The sequence below is a fragment of the Mauremys mutica genome, unplaced genomic scaffold (assembly GCF_020497125.1).
Source record: "Mauremys mutica isolate MM-2020 ecotype Southern unplaced genomic scaffold, ASM2049712v1 Super-Scaffold_100141, whole genome shotgun sequence".
NCBI classification, from domain to species: Eukaryota; Metazoa; Chordata; order Testudines; family Geoemydidae; genus Mauremys; species Mauremys mutica.
This window is the reverse complement of record NW_025423277.1, coordinates 553765-572737: the sequence shown is the minus strand read 5'-3', so window position 1 is coordinate 572737 and position 18973 is coordinate 553765. Positions and strand designations below refer to the sequence as shown.

At 50.8% G+C, this 18973-nt stretch overlaps 2 non-coding genes across 2 annotated transcripts; one reads left to right on the top strand and one right to left on the bottom strand.

Moving 5' to 3' along the window:
- Positions 1–16934: 16934 nt before the first annotated feature.
- TRNAG-UCC lies at positions 16935–17006 on the top strand. Its single transcript has one exon. It is a non-coding gene; the product is annotated as a tRNA-Gly (tRNA).
- Positions 17007–18388: 1382 nt separating this feature from the next.
- TRNAV-AAC lies at positions 18389–18461 on the bottom strand. Its single transcript has one exon. It is a non-coding gene; the product is annotated as a tRNA-Val (tRNA).
- Positions 18462–18973: the final 512 nt, after the last annotated feature.

Genomic DNA, 18973 nt, shown 5'->3' with positions numbered 1-18973 from the left:
CCTCCCCTCCCGCTGGCGTCCCCGCTCCCCGCCCCAGCTCAAGCTCATCTTCAGGAAGCCACTGCTTTCTTCTCAGCCCTCCCAGGCTTCCCGCGTGAACAGCTGATTCGCGGGAAGCCTGGGAGGGGGAGGAGAAGCCAGAAGCTTCTGAAGAGGAGGCGGAGTGAGGTGAGCTGGGGCTGGGGGAAGGGCAGGGAGCTACTACAGCTTTTCTTAAATTTAAAAGCCCTTTTGGAACTAGTTGTCCCTCCGGGAACAACCAGTTCTAAAGGGGGCTTCTGAATTTAACAACCGGTTCGCGCGATCCGGTGCGAACCGGCTGCAGCTCACCACTGGCTACGGGTAGCATAAAATACCCTGTAAAGGGTTAAAAAGCTCAGATAACCTGGTTGGCAAATGACCCAAAGGACCAATAAGGGAAGAAAATACTTTCAAATCTGTGGGGGAAGGTTTTTGTTTTCGTGTTCCTTTGTTCTCTCTGGGTCAGCGAGGAACCAGGGCATGGAAAATACATCTCCCTAAGCACATGGCATAGAAAAACCTTAGAGTTCTGTCCATAGGCAGGTCCTTGCATAGCTTGCTGAGTCACAAGGCATATCTGCCTTTTCTCAGTGGGTCTATTGTAGAGCTGATGGTCTGTAATGGGCCATCAAGCAGGCTAGGCAGAACTGACACCAACTTGTCTGGCTGGGGTGTTCCCTGGAAGCAGAGCACAAGTTTGAAATACAGGCAGCATAGAGCCAATATTCATAACATCAACTACAAAAATGATACACAGTTAGAGATAGCATCATTATAATCAGTCAGTCAGAACCGCTCCATAGACCCCTTACACAACAGCCTTTCTACAATATTGGCTGCGAATATAGAACAGTGGTCGCAACGGTGATCTATACAGTTACAGATTATGTCAATAATGTCATAGGAGGTGACACGGCATCAATGAAATTGGAGCTGGGGCAGCAAAGAGCCACCAGATGTTCTGAGGGCTGGAGAAAAATGCCTTCTAGGGAGCTATTGAAAGAGCTCAACCTGTTTAGCTGATCAAAACAAGATTGAAAGGTGACTTCATTGAAGTGCTGAAGTGCCTTAATGGAGAGAAAGGATTGGGTATTAAAGGGCTCTTTAATCGAGCAGAGAAAGGCACAACAAGACCCAATGGCTGGAAGGTGAAAAGAGACAAATTCATATTACAACAAAGGCACAAATATTCAACAGTGAGGATGATTCACCACAGCAACAAGTTACCAAGGAAAGTGGTGGATTCTCCATCTCTTGATGTCATTTCATGAAGACTAGATGCCTTTCTGGAATGCGTTTGCCCCAAAAGTAGCTATGGTGTCCTACAGGAGGCCTGTGATATGCAGGGGGTCAGATTAGATGCTCTAATGGTCTCTTCTGGCCATAAAGTCGACTAATTTCTGAAAAACTGAGTGTAGCATTGGGAGCAGCGTCTGATGTTTCCCTGTCTAGCCGGCTTGCTGCCTAGAACGAACGCTCCTTGAGTGGGGTGATCCACAGGGAGTAGCTCAAACCTCCAAAGTGCCTGGCCAGGGGCAGAACATTGGCACAGCAAGGGAGGGGTGTGGCAGTGACATCACAAAGGCCTTTTGCAGGACCTCAGCCTATTGGTCCAAGGTGGTGGGGAGGTGGTGACCTCACAGAGAGATGCTGACATCAGCCAGGCAGGACAAGGGCGAGGGGCCAGGGAAACCTCAGAGACCCCTGTGGTTTTGCTCCAGCAAGTCTCCTTCTCCAGGTCTCTCTCTGAGGACTGAGAGAGTATTTGGGTTCACGGACGTGAGCGCCAGGAGGAACCTCTTTCGAGTTTTCTCCTTCCCTTTTAGTGATTTTACTAGAAAACAGCCGTCCCTCTTTAGAAGGTAAGAGCCTCCTGGAGGTTTGAAACCTGTTCAGTCTGATCCATGTGGTGACAGTTGAATTCTAGGCATGGAAAACACAAGCTTAAGGAGGCAGAATTTTATTGCGCACCTGGGATTTTGTCCCTTAGAATCACTGGGGACATTAGGGTTTGTCCTTTTTGTTTCACCTTTTCCTCCATCCATCCCTCCCTCCTTTCTCTTCTTCTCTTGCTTATTTTGTTCTTTCTCCTGTTCCCCTCCCAACACCAGGAGGGATATGTGTGTGTGTGTGTGTGTGTGTTGCGGGGGAGGGCTCTGCAGCTCCCACTGTGGGAGGTCCACCCAAAAATGTGGGGCTGAAATAGTGCTCAGGCAATCAGCGCCGGATTAACCTTCTGTGGGTCCTGGTACCAAACATATCTGTAGGCCCTATGTAGTCACTGTGGACTCCGAGTGTGGGCCTGGTGGGGCAGTGCCATTGGTGCCATAGCATACCCGGTACTGAACCTCAGAGACATTTTTCATTTTGATCACACACCTCTCCATGACTGTATGCATTGCCATACACAGCTCCCTCAGCCCCCGGGTTTTCTTATTGAGCTGTACAGCCATGTGGGTTTACCAGTGTCCACAGTGAGCAGAACTTTCATAGTGATCAAGGAAACTCCCCACAGATTTATCTCCTTCCTCATTCAGACCTTCTCTAGCCATGTCTCCAGTACCCCCAATGTCACCAGTCACGGCATGTGGTCCTAGTCTCAGCTCAGAGTTCTAAAGCCAGCAGATACCTGATCAGTTCTGACAGATCCCTCCCTCAGCCCCCATCCTGCCATGTGAGCCAGCCACCTGCAAACACCATCTCCCCAAAGTCAGGACTTAGCCCTTGGGAATCTGAAGCCATCAGCCTCTCTCCCTCGGCTCCCATCTACATGCTAGTCTGCTACGTGGTCCCCACCACCTCTCCCCAGACTTGTTTCCTTTCCATTTTGGACATGCTCCCACCCAGCTGGAAGCTCCCTCTGCCAGCCTGACCTGTTCCCTCCTTCCCTGTTCCCCTTGACATTCCTGTCCTACTGGTGACCTCTGTTCCTTGAGGTGAACTCCAGTGTCTTTAGCTGCTCTAGCTTAATGGCCCCAGTAGTCACAGAGCCACTTGTAGCTTCTCTGGCTACGGCCATGGGGCCAGTTCCCAGAGGCCAGCCTTAGCCAGCTGCAGCTACTAGCCGCAGGAGGGGTGGCAATGCCAGGGCTGAGCGTGCTTGAACCTTGCAACGGCTGCACTAGGGACTCTAAATCATCAACCCTGGCCCTAGGCAACTGCAGACACTGGAGTTAGGCACTTCCCTCCTCTAGGCCATGGCTTTAAATACCTGCGATTCCCATCACCTGCAGCAGAGGCCACCAATTCTCATGCCCCCCTCAGCCAGCACCTAGTCGTGCAGAAAGTGCAGCCTGAGTGATTTTGGAGGCTGGGTGCCAGGAGGTTCCTGTCCCTGAGTAGCAGCCCTGCAACAAGCGCAGAGTTGGGACATTAGCCGTTACTGACAAGGTTTGTCTGTGTTTCTTTTTTTATCTCATTGTTAGGTGTGAGAAGTATGAACTGTTCAATAGGTTCAATTAGTTGGTTAATAAGATGTTTATGAAGTAAATCACTGGCTTTAAAATAAGATCCAATCTGGAGCATATGAACTATTGACCCCTGGACTCCATCTCTGAGAGGGGACTTGTTTACCATCAGGGGACAGGCTCAAACCAGTCCAAACCGGTTTTTCCCGCCAAAACCAGCCCTCAGCGTTCCATCTCCTCAGCACTTTTCCCGCCACAGAAGTGATATAAGGACGTGCTCAGCGCCTGCGCGGGGCCGACCCCCCCAGCGACGGCCCCTCCACGGTCGGGTCTTCCCAGTGCTCCCGAGCCGGAGAGTGACGAACCCCCTGGGTCCCGCCGTGAGACTGAGGAACAGGAGGCCTGTCACCCCCATTCCTGCCGTCCTGCATCCCTGGTGTCCAGCCTCCCACGGAGCCCCCCGGGGAGTGAGAGACCCCGGGGGGGGGCACTGGGGCTGGGCAGGAAAGTGACTCTGCCCCGGGGAACCTGGGAGAAGCCTCAGAGCTGCCTCAGCCCCAGTGGGATTTGGGGGACAGAGACTGGGGCCTGGTGGGGGGATCCCCTGTGGTGTGGGGGGAGATGGGGGGTGTCAGGCAGGGAGGGGAGAAGCTGGAGTTGTGGGGGGGGGAAGGTCAGTGGGACGCGGGGGGGGGGGGTTGAACTGTCTCTGTGCAGCCAGGAAATTCCCGGGGGGGGTGGGAGTGGCGGGCGGGCGAAGGGGGGAGGGGGGTTAATTGGATCCTTCCCCTGTTTGTGCCACTTGCCTCTCACCCCCGATACAAATTCTCTCCAGTTCTGCCCCTTTTCTCTCTCAGTGTCTCACACGGGGCTATAAAATCTGGGGCGATTCCCCCCCATCCCCTCCAATGATCAGCTCTCCCGTCTCCCCCGATTTCCCCCCTTCTCCCCATGAGTCTCAAACGTCAGTTTAAAATCTTCTCTAGTGAGGGGCATTTTCCCACCCGTTTGATCTGCCGCGATTTGTCCTTGTGTAGGTGGGAAATTGTTGCCCTGAGTCATTCCCCAGCACATGGCTGCCCCTGGAGTGGGGGTGGGATGACTCAGTGGTTTGAGCACTGGCCTGCTAAACCCAGGGCTGGGAGCTGACTCCTTGCGGGGGCCATTTGGGGATTTAGTTGGGGATTGGCCCTGCTTTGAGCAGGGGGTTGGGCTAGACACCTCCTGAGGTCCCTTCCAGCCCTGATATTCTATGAGATGCCTGTTCTCTGCCAGGGAAGGGAGGCGCACGTGTCCCCCGTGGGGACTGCCCAGACCCACCTTTCCCAATCCCAGTTGTTGCCCCCTAACTACCAACACAGTTGCCCCCAACCATCAGTTGCCAGTCACCCGCCCGTCCCCCACTGCTGCCCCCTTCCTTTATCCAGGGACCTTTCAGCTCCCCCTCCCCCTTCCCTTGCCCTTTCAATCAGCTCCTCAAAGGGCTCCCTGCTGCCCATGGGAATGGTGGGGGTGGGGGAACAATTACGTTGTGTTTATGTATTGGACAGTTGTATAAAATCCAGTCCAACAGTCCTCCTTTTCCACTAGTTCGTTAACAGCAATATAAAATCCCCTCAGATCTTGATGTTTTTCTCTCATGTTATCAAATACGCAGTTTGTGACACATTTGCTTTGCAAATCTCAAAGATTCATATAAAATACCCTAAACATTTGCCCCACTGCTCTCTAGTTGTCTATTTCTAATTGAATATGCCCTGAGATTTCCCCGTCTCTCTAACTATAAAATATTAAGAAAATCTCAGATTTACACCTTTTCTCAGATTCTTGAACCTGGATATAAAATGTTTGCAAATGTTGCCCATTTCCTCCGTATTCATTTATCAAATATTGATGTGAAACACTCAGATTTTACCTCCTATGAACAACTGATATAAAATCCCTCTGATTTTCCACTTTCCTCTCTATAATTTGCAAAATGGATCCAAAATCTCTCAGATTTCCACCCTTTCTCTTTCATTTCCGAACATTGCTCTCAAAGCTCAGGTTTTGCCTCTTTCTATGTCATTATGAAATGTAAGTTAAAAATCCTCTCAGGTTTGGGGCTGTTCCCCGTGTTTCTAAATCCCAGCAACTTCTTCCTTCGAGGGAACCTGTTGCCCTGAGTTCTTCTCCATCCTGGATGTTGTAGGGGGTTAAATTGCCCAGAGATCATCTTTCCCGTCTCCTTTGTGAATCATTTGGTCCCTCCTTTACCTCTGTTAAAATGTTTGCTGAAGAAAGAGACCAGCCAGATATTTAATACCCATCAAAGCCAGAGGCCTCCCCCTGTTTGGAGATCGGTGGTTCCCAACCAGTTACAGAAGAGTTGGCTGGACCCTTTTCTTTTCTCCAGCTGGCACGGGATGAGGAGGTCACTCTCAGTGCAGTGTGAGTTGAGAAGTATCCCAAACCCCATGGCAAATGGCCTCTGTAAGGGGTTGATTCCCACACTGCTAAGATGCAGCCACCTCTGGGGTTTATCCATGGTGGCCACTATTTGCTAGTGACAGGCATGAACATTTCTTACCTATTTTGTCCCTCCAGGCCTTCCATTCTCCTGTTCAAGAGACATCCCCCAAGACTCCCTCTGCCTGTGTGACTGGCCAGCAGGGGGCGGTGGTCACTTTCTATCCACTTCTCAGGCACTGTGAGGTAACAGTGTTGCTGGGTGGGGGTGGGGCTGTGTGGGGAGATAGCTGCTGAAGGGGGATTGTGGTGGGGGAGGCCTCTGGGTGGCTGGGCAGGGGGTACCCTAGTGAGGTTGGTGGGTTCTGGAGATTTGGGGTTTCAGGGGGTGGTTGTGATGTGCCCAGCCCTGAGGCTGTGGGTCCTGGAGGTGGGTATCGCTGGGGGCCTGTTGGCTGCAGAACAGCCGGGGTGGGCGTCTCTTGGGGAGGCGGGACAGGGGGTTAGAGGGAGGCTGGTGCTGTGCCAGGGGCTCTGTCTGGGCTTCCCCCGCAGACTCCTGGGATCGCTGCCCTGCCCCGTGCACAGAGTGTGTGTGGGAGAATCCCCGGTGCTAGGCCAGGGGGTGCCCCTGTAAAGCATCAGGGGATCCCGCAGGGGGAGGAGGGGGTGCCAGGCAAAGGGCAGGGCAGATCCTGCTGGAGGGCGGGGGGGGATCCTAGGCAGGCAGTGAGGGACTGAGTTTCCAGTGGGGGTCCCTTTTGGGGTGTCTCTGGCTGTTGGGGTCTCTTGGTGGGGGGAACCCTTTGGGATTCCCAACCTGGCAATGAAGATCTGGTGGGGTTCTCTGGCCGGTGGGACTCTGAGGGGTATCTGAGGTCCCTGGCGAGGGACTCTGGGGGCTGGGTCCCAGGTAATATCTGGGGGGGCTGGCTGGGGCTCTGGGGGCTGCTCCTGACCCCTCTTCTTCTCCCTGATTAGCTTATGCCAGAATCCTGGCTCCAAGCACTGCCCGACATTCCCCGGCCAGGCCCAGTCACTGTGATAACTTTCTAGCCACTTATCAGACACTGTGAGGTGAAATCACAGATTTTTGCTTTTCTCCCCTCTTGAAAACTGCAGGAACTTCCAGTTCTATTGTCCAAGATTATCCAGTCCTTGTCCTGGATCTGGGGGTGAGGGAGGTGGGAAGGGGGTCAGCACTGCTGCACAATGGTCTCTTCCACAGTATTCTGGATTCATTCTTTCTGAACTCTGTTTTCATTGAGACCATTGTTAATCCAGAGTCACTGTATGGAAAGACAAGGAGTGACTCTGGATGGACAGTGGGGCAAATGAGATCAGCAATTCTCCCTGTGAGGAAGGGCTCTCATTAGCTGCTCTCCCCAGAGAGCTAAAGGAGGGAAGCTGCTCAAACGCTCTGTCCCTCTCTGCTCAGGATACTGGGGTTCAGCTTCCTGGGTCAGACGCTGCTGCAGCCTCCATTGTGATCTGGGAGACCAGGCTTAGCAGCTGCTGCTCCCCCAGTGGGGTTCTGTGCTGGGAAGTGACCTGAATTAAAGCTGCTTCTCTGCCCGGCCCAGGGGATGACTTTCTCCAGCTGGTCCTAGCCCCCTAGGGCAGCCCTGGGCCCTGTTAATACTAAATTCTGAGCCAGAGTCTCCAGGTAACTGAAAGACCTCAGGGAAAGTGCTGGGGACTGGCAAGAAACAGCCCCTCCTCATTTCTCCTCCCAGTAGCAATTGCCAGGAGAAAATCCAGCCCTGGGAGAGCAAAGCCCCCAGGAATGGGACTTTCCCAGCCAAAGGGGCAGGGAGAGAGGACAGGGGAAGGAGAGACTGAAAGGGGCAGTGGGAGAAATGAGGGGGGAGAGATTTCCAGCTCTCTAGTCCACCCAGACACATGTATTGCTGCATCCCTGGGCAGAACCACTTTCCTGTGAACAAAACAAGGATCAGACAGAGGAAAAGCCAGTTCCTGACTCCATATTCCCCCTGCTGGGGTGTGGCTGCCATGGGGTCAGTATCTGAGGGAATCCCCCACAGTGACTCCTTTGGTTCTGCTCTTTTCTAGCCTTGTGTTCAGAGACTTTGTTAGGGGGTGAGGGGAGGGAGAAGGGAGGTTAAATATGTTTCTGGGCTTAGCCCGACAGGAGGGGCCAGGTCTACATTGTAATAAACAGATTGAGCATTTCCCAGCATGGCAGAATCTAGGGTGTCTGTCTGCAGGGAAAGGGCCTGGGGGAATTCTGATGTGAAATTAACTAAAACCGGTTCTGAGATGCCCACAACTGCCCTTCTCCCCCAGACAGGCTGCAGAATGGCGTCCATGTTTTGCTCCAGCTCATCCCAGCCTGGCGTGGGACAGGGAAGAGAAATGGCTGCAGTGGAGCCAACTCAGGTAGAGATTATCGGGGGGTTGCTGGTGGGTTCCTGCTGGAGGAGAGGGAGAGCAAATACACCGGAGATGGGAAGGTTTGCACAGTCTGGTTTGGAGGTTGGAGCGGGGCAGGAAATGCACAGGGTGGGGAAAGGAGGAGGCCAGGGTGTAGCAAACCTGCTGGGAGTTATTTAATAAGTGGCCTAGATTCTAGGAACAGACCCAGGAGGTTTGGAGGTGGAAATGCCCTAATTTGTGAAGAAAGAAAATAGCCCACCTACATGGAGCTAGTCAAACTGACCAGACTCCGAGTGCTGGAGCCTGAGCTCACTAACCAGCGGCTGCTGTGAAATATGAAGGGGACACCCATGAGTCAGGCTTATTGGAGCTGCCTTTCCCTTCATATCCTGCTCCTCACAATGGGGAGCTTATTGGGCTTCCTACCAGGGAGCTCTCCCTGGACCCTGCTCGGGGCTCCATCTCCTGTATCAGTCGGTGGCCAGTAGGGGTGTGATGGATCTGCTGGGAGAGACAAGGGGCTCTCTCTTCGTCCCCTCACCCTGGTATTTGCTGAATACGCTGAGCAGGGTCGGGCTGGGACTCTGTTGACTGTGATCCACCCAGAGCTTCCATTTGATTCACTCCTCTCTGCCACAAATAGTGGGGCTGTGAGTGGGGAAAGAGGTCCTGAGTGTTGGACTCTTGCTCTTTCAGGGGCCGGTGACCTTCGAGGAGGTGGCTGTGTATTTCACCAGGGAAGAGTGGGCTCTGCTGGACCCCGCTCAGAGAGCCCTCTACTGGGATGTCATGCAGCAGAACTATGAGACTGTGACCTCGCTGGGTAAGGGCTCCTGTCCCCTCGGATCTTGGAAGGGGAAATGAAGAGATAAGGTTCACGCCAGCCCCACAATGCCACCTCTACTCTGTCCTGTTTCAGCATCACCCCAATATGCCAGTGACACACACACACTACCAGAGACCCTCCCCTGCTGCAGAACACTTTGGTAACAGCGCACAGGAGCGGTATCACACAGTGTCAAATATCTCCTCTTTACTCAAGTTACATCATCTGTTTTTCTCCAAATCCAGGAGAGAAATATTTATTGAACACTTTTACCTCTTCTGCATTATTTTGATGATTCTGCCATTTCCATCTAGTAATTTACCACTATCATTGTTAGGGATTAATTTTGTACTTAATATACTTTTTAAAAACGTCCTTCTTATTTTCATAAATTGGTCATTGATTTCTGATAGCTTCCCTTACCAATTTTCTACAATTCTGACTTTCTAACTTCTATTCTTTACTATTGACTTCCCCTTTCTTCCATATATTTTATTTGGAGAGTGTTGGGATTCCTACCGGGGAGCCACCAGCAGGGTCCAGAGACAGCTCCATCTCCTATATCAAGTCCTCGCTAGTAGGTATGTGATAAATGTGATGATCCTGCCTCCGTCTGTCAGGTGGGAAACACAAAGGTTCTCTCTTTCCACCCTCTGATGCCTCCTGGCTGCTCTAGGCAAGGTGAGGTGGGACTCTGTTAACATGTGCCTCCCGGAGCTTCCATTTACCTGGTGCTGCTGTTCCGTGAATAGTGGGGCTGTGAGTGGGGCAGCAGGTACTGAGTGTTGGACTCTTGCTCTTTCAGGGGCCGGTGACCTTCGAGGAGGTGGCTTTGTACTTCACCAGGGAAGAGGGGGCTCTGCTGGACCCCACTCAGAGAGCCCTCTACTGGGATGTCATGCAGGAGAACTGTGAGACTGTGACCTCGCTGGGTAAGGGTTCCTGTCCCCTCCGTTCTTGGAAGGGGAAATGAAGAGTGAAGGTTCATGTCACCCCCACAACGCCACCTCTACTCTGTCCTGTTGCAGCATCCAGGGCCGGCTCCAGGCACCAGCCTACCAAGCACATGCTTGGGGCGGCACCTTGGGAGGGGGCAGCAATCGGGGCTTGTTTTTGTTGTTTTTGGTTTGGCCAGGTGGAGTGGGGGGGTGGGGCGGGGACTTGGGCGGCGCGACGTGGCGCTGGGGGGCGGGGACTTGGGCGATGCGACGCTGGGGTCACGATGCAGCGCTGGGGGGCGGGGTCTTGGGCGGCATGGCTCTGGGGGGGTGGGGACTAAGAGGATGCGACGCAACGCTGGGGGGGCGGGGACTTGGGTGGCGCGACGCTCAGGGAGGGGTCGGGCGGCGCTCGCAGGCGCAGGGTGGCGCTCCTTTTTTTTTGCTTGGGGCGGCAAAACTGTTAGAGCCGGCCCTGGCAGCATCACCCCAATATGCCAGTGACACACACACTACCAGAGACCCTCCCCTGCTGCAGAACACTTTGGGAACACAGCACAGGAGCAGTATCACACAGTGTCAAATAGCTCCTGTTTGCTCAAGTAAAACTGGGGGTTAGGTCCAGCATAACGAACAGAAGCTTCCTACCCCCGGCCTTCTCTCAAACCCTGAGCCTTCTCGACCCAAACCAGAAAGTGCTTGGGGTGTAACAAGCAGGCGGCTGGAGTCAGAGCTGCCGGTCCAGGGTTACTTATCACACAGACACTCGGTGCATCCTTGAATGCTGGCTGGGAGTATCCAGACAGGGGAGCTCCAGCAGCAGAACACTGAATCTCACCCAGGGTTACAGATGACACAACTCCTGACTGCTCTGGATTGCACCCCAGCATGTGAAAAGGGCCTAGGTTGGTAGTGACATTTCTTGAGACATGCAGAGTCTTGCTCCCATATCACCAGGTGTAATAACAATAAGAGGAAAGACCGAATATGGAAAACTGATTGTTCAGTTTGCTGTTGACCTGCATCATATTTTGCAATATATTCCAAATAAGGAAATTAACGTGCAACGTATGTGTCATTGTTTGTGGTTTTAAGCTTTAAAAGGCTTGTGTGATTTTTAGCTCAGGGGGACAGTATTCCAATAGCTGTCGCCCCCTGCGCACTTTTAACCAAGAAAAGAGCCTCAGGCTGAGCTGATTCAAAATCAGTCGTGTGGTCATTTTCCACAACAACTTCAAGTGGTCCCTGTGATGGAATGTAAATGTCTTCTTCCCACCTTCCCCCTGCAGGAGACTGGCTGTTTGACCAGCTGTTTGCCTTGCTGTCTCTGAGGAACTGGTCTGTGGGTGTTCCCCAGAATTGTAACTTTTTCAGTAATATCATACAGTAAAATCTCATAACTTTACATACAGTGTTACTACACGTTTTAACAGGAGGATAATATTCAGTAGGTTATGCATTTTCAAATGATACTTCACAAGCCATACTGCGTACAAAATTGATCATAATTTTCTAGTGAACACAGGGGTATAGACTGACACAGTGTTTGTGTGTGTGTTCCCAGCAGATATGTGGGTATTTCCATCCCTCATAGACACAGTGTTCGGCATCTTCAAGGACCTGGGGAACTGGTCCAGGGAATTCATTGATTTACCAAGTGTGACACTGTATGGAATTGTGACACACTTTGGTATTAATAATAAAATAATATTATAATCTGATAAAATTGCAATGAATTGTGCTAGATATGCCATGTAAGGTGTCAGTGAAAATGTTATGATTTGCCAAGTATGATAATTTTGTTTCTACGTTTGTATCACCTCTGTATTGTGAGTTATAGATATGTAGGGTATATCTGCATTTCCAGACTTGTGCAGTGTTTCTGGGTGACACCCCCAGACATATTGGCATCAACACTGCCTAGCCTGTTTGATGGCCCATTGAGAGTCATCATCTGTACAATGAGCCCATGGAAAGGACCAAGGGGATACACCTATTGAGTCAGCAAGACATGCCGGGATATGCCTGTGTAATGAGAACTTCAAGGCTTTTCCATGCCACGTGCTGTGAAGCTTGTGTTTGGGACACAGGAAATACAGGCCACATGGCAAAAGGAATGTAAAGGGCAGCTGCATCATCTCCATTTTGTCTTCAATCCCCCTTCCTACCTCTGGAGCAACTTCTCTACAAACTGAACCCTGGAACAAAGGATTGAATGACCCATCCAAGCTATGGATGTGTTCCAGATGGACTTTCAAGCCAGCAACTCACCAATACTGCTAAGAACCTGATATATCCATTTCGGAATGTATCTGACTGCTTTCCCATTTAACTTCTTTCTGTCTTTCTTTCGTTTAAACCTTTAGTTTAGATGCTAAAGGATTGTCTGGAAGGATGGAATTTGTGGTAATATCCAAACCTATACTGACCTGGTGATGTGGTTGACCCTTTGGGGTCAGAGGAACACTTTGTTTATGTGAGCAGAGTTTTAAAATAACCTCTCACTGTACTGGACCTAGTTGCTGATTGGGAGTCAGAGAACAGGGATGCAATAAAGCGGGCCGTGTGATTTCTTTTTTCAGCTTCTCGATAACCCGTGTGGGGGATCAGAAGCACAGTTGGTGACTGGTCGGTGAGTTTAACTTCAGTGTTAACCAGCAGTTTTGGGAGCATCTGCTTTCCCTTTTTCAGCCTGTCCTAACTTTGGCATTTTCAGTGAGATCTGCCCCTGGCCCACCAGGTCACACTAAGCACTGAAGTTAAATTAATAGAATGTTTTTTTTATGACCAAGTCTTATGAAATCAACTGAATTCCTTTGTTTTCTTTCATCTGAGTAGGGTTTCTAGTTTTCCAACTTGATGTGATCTCCCAGCTGGAACAAGGGGAAGAGCCATGGGTCCCAGACCTCCAGGGTTCAGAGGAAAGAGAGATCCTGAGATCTTCCTGCACAGGTGAGGAAACATTAAACCACCTCAGAATCTGTAAGTGCCTGAAGGAAACATCTGGAATGCCCAACAAAGCCCTTGGGGAGGTCTCTCGGTTCATTATTGTCCCTAGCAGGGGTCATATCCTCAGGGTAAATATAGTTCATGGCTTCCTATAGATCCTAGCAGACACCAGGCAGTAGCTTCCTCCCTTCCCCCTGCGTATTTGGATGGGATATGAAGGCTGAATTCATCCCCCTCCTCTCTCCTATTTGGGGGAAGAGTTTGGGGGAGTTCAGCTCCTGATTTTTATTTGACCTGTCTTCAGCACTTGTTTTTGTTTGGTCTTCCCCCTTCCATCCCTGTTTGAGGTTTCTGTCTCTGTCACAGCAGGTGATGCAATGGCATGTGAGAAAGAGGAGCAGAATTCTCAGCCTGAAAATGTTGAGCCAGTGGGTAAAAACAGAGCATTATCTCAAAGATCGAAAAGGAATGTGTCCAGGAGTCATGAGCAGGGAAAATCCTGGGAGATTCAGCACAGACCAAAAACAGATCAAGGAAACCAGCCAGGGAAGAAAGTGGATAAATTTCTTTCCTGTTGGGGAACTCAGAAGGTCCTCATGGAAACCACAACACAGCAGGATATCCTCAGGCGAAAGAGAAAAAATACATGCAGGGAGTGTGGAAAAACCTTCTCTCACAGCTCAGCCCTTTCTGTACATCAGAGAATCCACACAGGGGACAGGCCCTACGAATGCCGTGAGTGTGGGAAAAGCTTCACTCAAAGATCAGTCCTTTCTAGACATCAGAGAATCCACATAGGGGACAGGCCCTATGAATGCACTGAGTGTGGGAAAACCTTCAATCGCAGTTCGCACCTTATTAGGCATCAAACAATCCACAGAGGAGAGAGGCCCTATGAATGCCGTGAGTGTGGGAAATGCTTCACTAGCAGCTCAAACCTTTCTCAACATCAGAGAATCCACACAGGGGAGAGGCCCTACGAATGCCGTGAGTGTGGGAAAAGCTTCACTCAAAGATCAGACCTTTCTAGACATCAGAGAATCCACACAGGGGAAAGGCCCTATGAATGCACTGAGTGCGGGAAAACCTTCAATCGCAGTTCGCACCTTATTAGGCATCAAACAATCCACAGAGGAGAGAGGCCCTATGAATGCCGTGAGTGTGGGAAATGCTTCACTAGCAGCTCAAACCTTTCTCAACATCAGAGAATCCACACAGGGGAGAGGCCCTACGAATGCCGTGAGTGTGGGAAAAGCTTCACTCAAAGATCAGACCTTTCTAGACATCAGAGAATCCACACAGGGGAAAGGCCCTATGAATGCACTGAGTGCGGGAAAACCTTCAATCGCAGTTCGCATCTTATTAGGCATCAAACAATCCACGGAGGAGAGAGCCCCTAGGAATGCCGTGAGTGTGGAAAATGCTTCACTAGCAGCTCAGACCTTATATTTAATTTACCCTGGTTCCTCAACTGTTGCTACAGCTCTACTACCCATCACTCCAAAGACTGAGAGAAATGGAGAGTTCCAACCATTGTCCTTTTAGTATCTTATTGTTCCTCTCTCTGTTTTTTGTGCTGGCCTTTCTATTCTATCACTTTCTGCCTTTGTTTAGTTGGTCACAGTTGGTTTCCATCACTCACGTTTGTTTGTTTAAATCTCTATCCGTTGTGAAATAAATTTTTTGCTTGTTCAATAACTGTACTCAGGTGCTGTGTGAGATACAGTAGCAATGGTCCACAGTAAAACTAGTAACCTGGGATACTTGGGGAAGAGAGGATCTGGGATTTCACCAGGTATCTGGTGATCCGGGCTGGACCCCAGAGGGGGACACATTGAAGGAACTCAAGGGTTAAGGTGGCTGCTGTAGCTCAGAGGAGGGTCCTTGAGTTCCAGCAGGCTGGTGAGTTTGGTCACTAACATCCAGCTGCCAAATGTAAAACTCCCTCTTCCTTGTGGCAGGTGGCAACAGGGAGACTCACAGTCCTCAGCACCCTGAGAAGGGTCACAATGTGTCTCTGTGTTGATCCACCTGTCAAATCCACACAGGGAAAGCTCCCAATAGCACAAAACTCTGCCCTATGAAATCATGGAACATGTGCTCTGTGCTCTGTGAAAGCATGTAAAGAATCCAAGCGCTGGAGGACAGGGTTTGGGTCCAGAGTGACCTAGACAAATTGGAGGATTGGGCCAAAAGAAATCTGAGGAGGTTCAACAAGGAGAAGTGCAGAGTCCTGCACTTAGGACGGAAGAATCCTATGCACTGCCACAGACTGAGGACTGACGGAGTGAGGGGGGTTTGATAGCAGCCTTCAACTACCTGAAAGAGCAGCAGTGTGGGCTTTCTCCTGGCCACTTTTGCTGGGCTGGGCAGGCAGCCTGGAGGCCTTTCTAGAAGAGCATTGGGAACTGAGTTAGAAAAACCAATGTGAAAACCAGAACCTCAGGTTTAGACTCATTCATTTATAATATTAAATCTTCAATTCTAGTGTCATAGTCAATACCAGGGGCGGCTGAAATTTTGGACCAGACATTGTAGCTCCTCTGTTATTTTACTGAATTGCTTCAAAACAGCAAGTGTAGAAAGTCTCCTAAGTGCCAGGCTCTCTGCCATGAAAACAGCTGCCCCTGCTCTCCAGGAGTCTCTGCGTTCCACACAGCAACGTACAAACCTGCTCTGCCCTGAAGGGGGGTCAGACAGTGACGGTAACGCAAATCTTCAGACTATTAACCCAGGTCCCTTTCTTTAACCCAGGACATGCCAGTCACCTGTTAGCCATGGTGTTATCTTCACCTTCAAATACCTCTCAGGACATTGAACAGAGGAAGTGAAACCCCCTCCCCCGAATGGTTCCCTGTTGAGGCGTTGTACCGAACCTGCCCCTGGAGACTGTCTGGTTTTATACTCTTAGAGCTTTTTCTCTTCAAACCCCTGATCCCAATCTCTGGGCCAACCTCCGCATTTCAGAGTTTAGAATTTACTCTCATCATCCTCCTATGGCACTTTCCATGTGAATTGGGCAAAGGAAGTGGGGGAAGCTCCGTGGCTAATGAAAACCAACGCGCTGGGTGAGGCCTGAACTCACACCCACAGCTGTATTTCCCCCTGCATGAGCCACTATAGGTGCTTCTTAGACAAACTTGGGCTGTAGGTGGTTATGTGTGTCTGTGCTTCACCACTATGGCTGCTCTGTGAAAAGCTGATGGTTCAAACAGAAGCTGGTGGATTTTTGTTTTGTTTTAAGCAATTAGAGTCTAGTACATTTTAACAGGCAGAAAATGTCCTATTCTGGTCTAGCCCCATTTGACTCCTTCTGTCCATCTTCTTCCTTCGCCCTCAGTGTCTTTCCTTCCCCATTGGGGACATGCAGAGATGAACCCCAGTCAGTCTGTGTCACAGAGAGTCTGTATCTCCTAAGGAATGTGGGTGAAGGATTCCAGCTGAATTAACGCCGCTCACCTGGGTTAGAAACATTTGTTTCTTTTGAGCACATAGTGGGAAATGGGACATTAATTCAGACCCAGGAGGCAAGGCAGAGAGGCTTCATGCTCTTGATCTCCAGGAAGGGAGAGAGGATCCCCAGGAAGGAACAGAGCTTCCTTTAGATTCAAGCTGGGTCTCCTGGAAGTTGGAAAAGACCCTTGGTCACTGAGGATCTCATGGGATCGTGCTGCTCCAGAGGCTCGAGGGTCTTGGGTGCAGGGAGGGTGTCACTGCACAGTCTGAAATGGAAGGGAGGACCCTGGAAGGGAAGGGGAGGAACAGAAAATGGAGAGGAATGAAACAGAATAAACGCCTCTTCTCTCTCCCATCCCCAACCCAGCAAGAACTGTTATCAGTGGGGAAACTCCCCACGATGAATGGCAGAGACCACGGAGACATTTGCCTCATGCTGAGAAGTAAGGTGACCAGACACCAAGTGTGAAAAATCAGAAACTTTCCCCAGATGCATTGGTGGTATAGTGGTGAGCATAGCTGCCTTCCAAGCAGTTGGCCTGGGTTCAATTCCCAGCCAATGCAATGATATGATGATTCCTCCACTGGGAATTGGTTTAATTTCAGTCACATTGTTTCAGTTTATCAATGGAATGAGAGAATCAGTGTCCCAAATCCCAACAGGTCATTAAACACTCAGTGGAGGAAGAAAGGGGTGGAACTATATAATAAGCAGTTGGAGTCATCCTGGTATTACAGTGCTTGGTTTATTTATTTATTTTTTAAATTCCTTTACTTCCTTCTCCCTTTTAGACTCAGAGCCTTTAAGGTCAGAAGGGATCAGTGTGATCATCTAGTCTGACCTGCTGCACCTTGCAGGCCAAAAGACCCCACCCACCCACTCCTGTAATAGACCCGGGAGGGGAGGCAGCTCCGTGCACTGTCCCTACCCCAGGCAGCACATGGAGGCCCTCTGCTCCCCTCCCCCAACGGGTGTGCAGAGATGTGCCAGCAGCACTAAGGTGGCTCCCTGCCCACTCTACCTCCGTCCCTCCGTGCCGCTCCCAGAAGTGGCTGGCATGTCCCAGCATCCCCTGGGGTGGGAGGAGTGTCTCCACGTGCTGCCCCTGCCCCGAGCACCGACTCTGCAGCTCCCATTGGCCAGGAACTGTAGCCAATGGGAGCTCTGGGGGCAGCGCCTGCAGACAGCAGCACATGGAGATCCCCTGGCCCCACTCATCTAGGAGCTGCTGCCAGAGGGTTGTGTGTACCGGTCACTTTGGGAGCTGCACCACCCACCCACCCCCAGCGCAGAGCCCACACCCAAATTTCCTCCCAGTGCTTTGCTTGTCTTCCTTTCACCAGAACCATCCTTCTTCTCCTGGGCTGCAAGTAGCCATCCCTGGGAAGCCAAGAGGCAGGCACAGGATTCTGCAAGGTAAGTGTGCCCCAGCGCCGCGATGGACGGAGCGATGAAGGTAAGTCTTCCTGAGGCACAATGAACTGCAATGCAGCAAACCACTGGCCAGGCGGTCGGGGCGAAGGGCATTCACTGGAGGTACAAGCTTGTGAGTGACTCCTGAGCACAGGGCCCCTTCCCCTTTTAAGGACCTGCTCCTCATGGCCTGCGACTGGAGATGACTTGGCTGCATCTGGTGGGTCACACTCCACCTTGGGCAGTGTCCATGCTCTGGGTGTGTGATCGCTGCCTAAGTAGAGTCCCAGACACCTTGTCTATCTAGGAGCTCTTCTGATCTTCCAGCTGTTCAACCAGCCCATTCATCCCACAAGCATTGCAGGAGGGAGCGGGAGGGGGGGGGGGAAGCCACTTCACAGGCATTCAGAGAGGGAGAGGAGACAAAAATGGGAATGGGGGAAGTATAACAGACCTATTGAGCATAGAAATCACTGCTGCTCCTACAACAGCAGGGACAGGCCACTAGGAGCTGGGAAAAATTAAGCCAGCATGTTTCTGCCTGGTTTTGAACCAGGGACCTTTTGCGTGTTAGGCAAACGTGATAACCACTACACTACAGAAACTCTGTTGCAGGGCTCTGCCCTTCCCTTCATAAGAAGAGAGGAATGGCCAGACTGGGTCAGCCCAAAGGTCCATCCAACCCCATATCCTATCTGCCAACAGTGGCCAATGCCAGGTGCCCCAGAGGGACTGAACCTAACAGGTAATGATCAAGTGATCTCTCTCCTGCCATCCATCTCCACCCTCTGACAAACAGAGGCTAGGGACACCATTCCTTACCCAGGCTGCCTAATAGCCCTTAATGGACTTAACCTCCATTAATTTATCTGCAAAAATAATGAGGAGTACTTGTGGCACCTTAGAGACTAACAAACTTATTTAAGCATAAGCTTTCATGGGCTAAAATCAGCCCTCTTGACAGAAGTGGCTTTACAATAGATGGAACCTGGAATTTAAACTCCAATAACACTGTATTTGGGATCCATTTGAATTCCCCTCCCAGGTCTTTGACACTTTCATCTCCAGTCATAGCGACTCTGATATAGGATTAAAGAAGTCAAAACATCATCTGCAA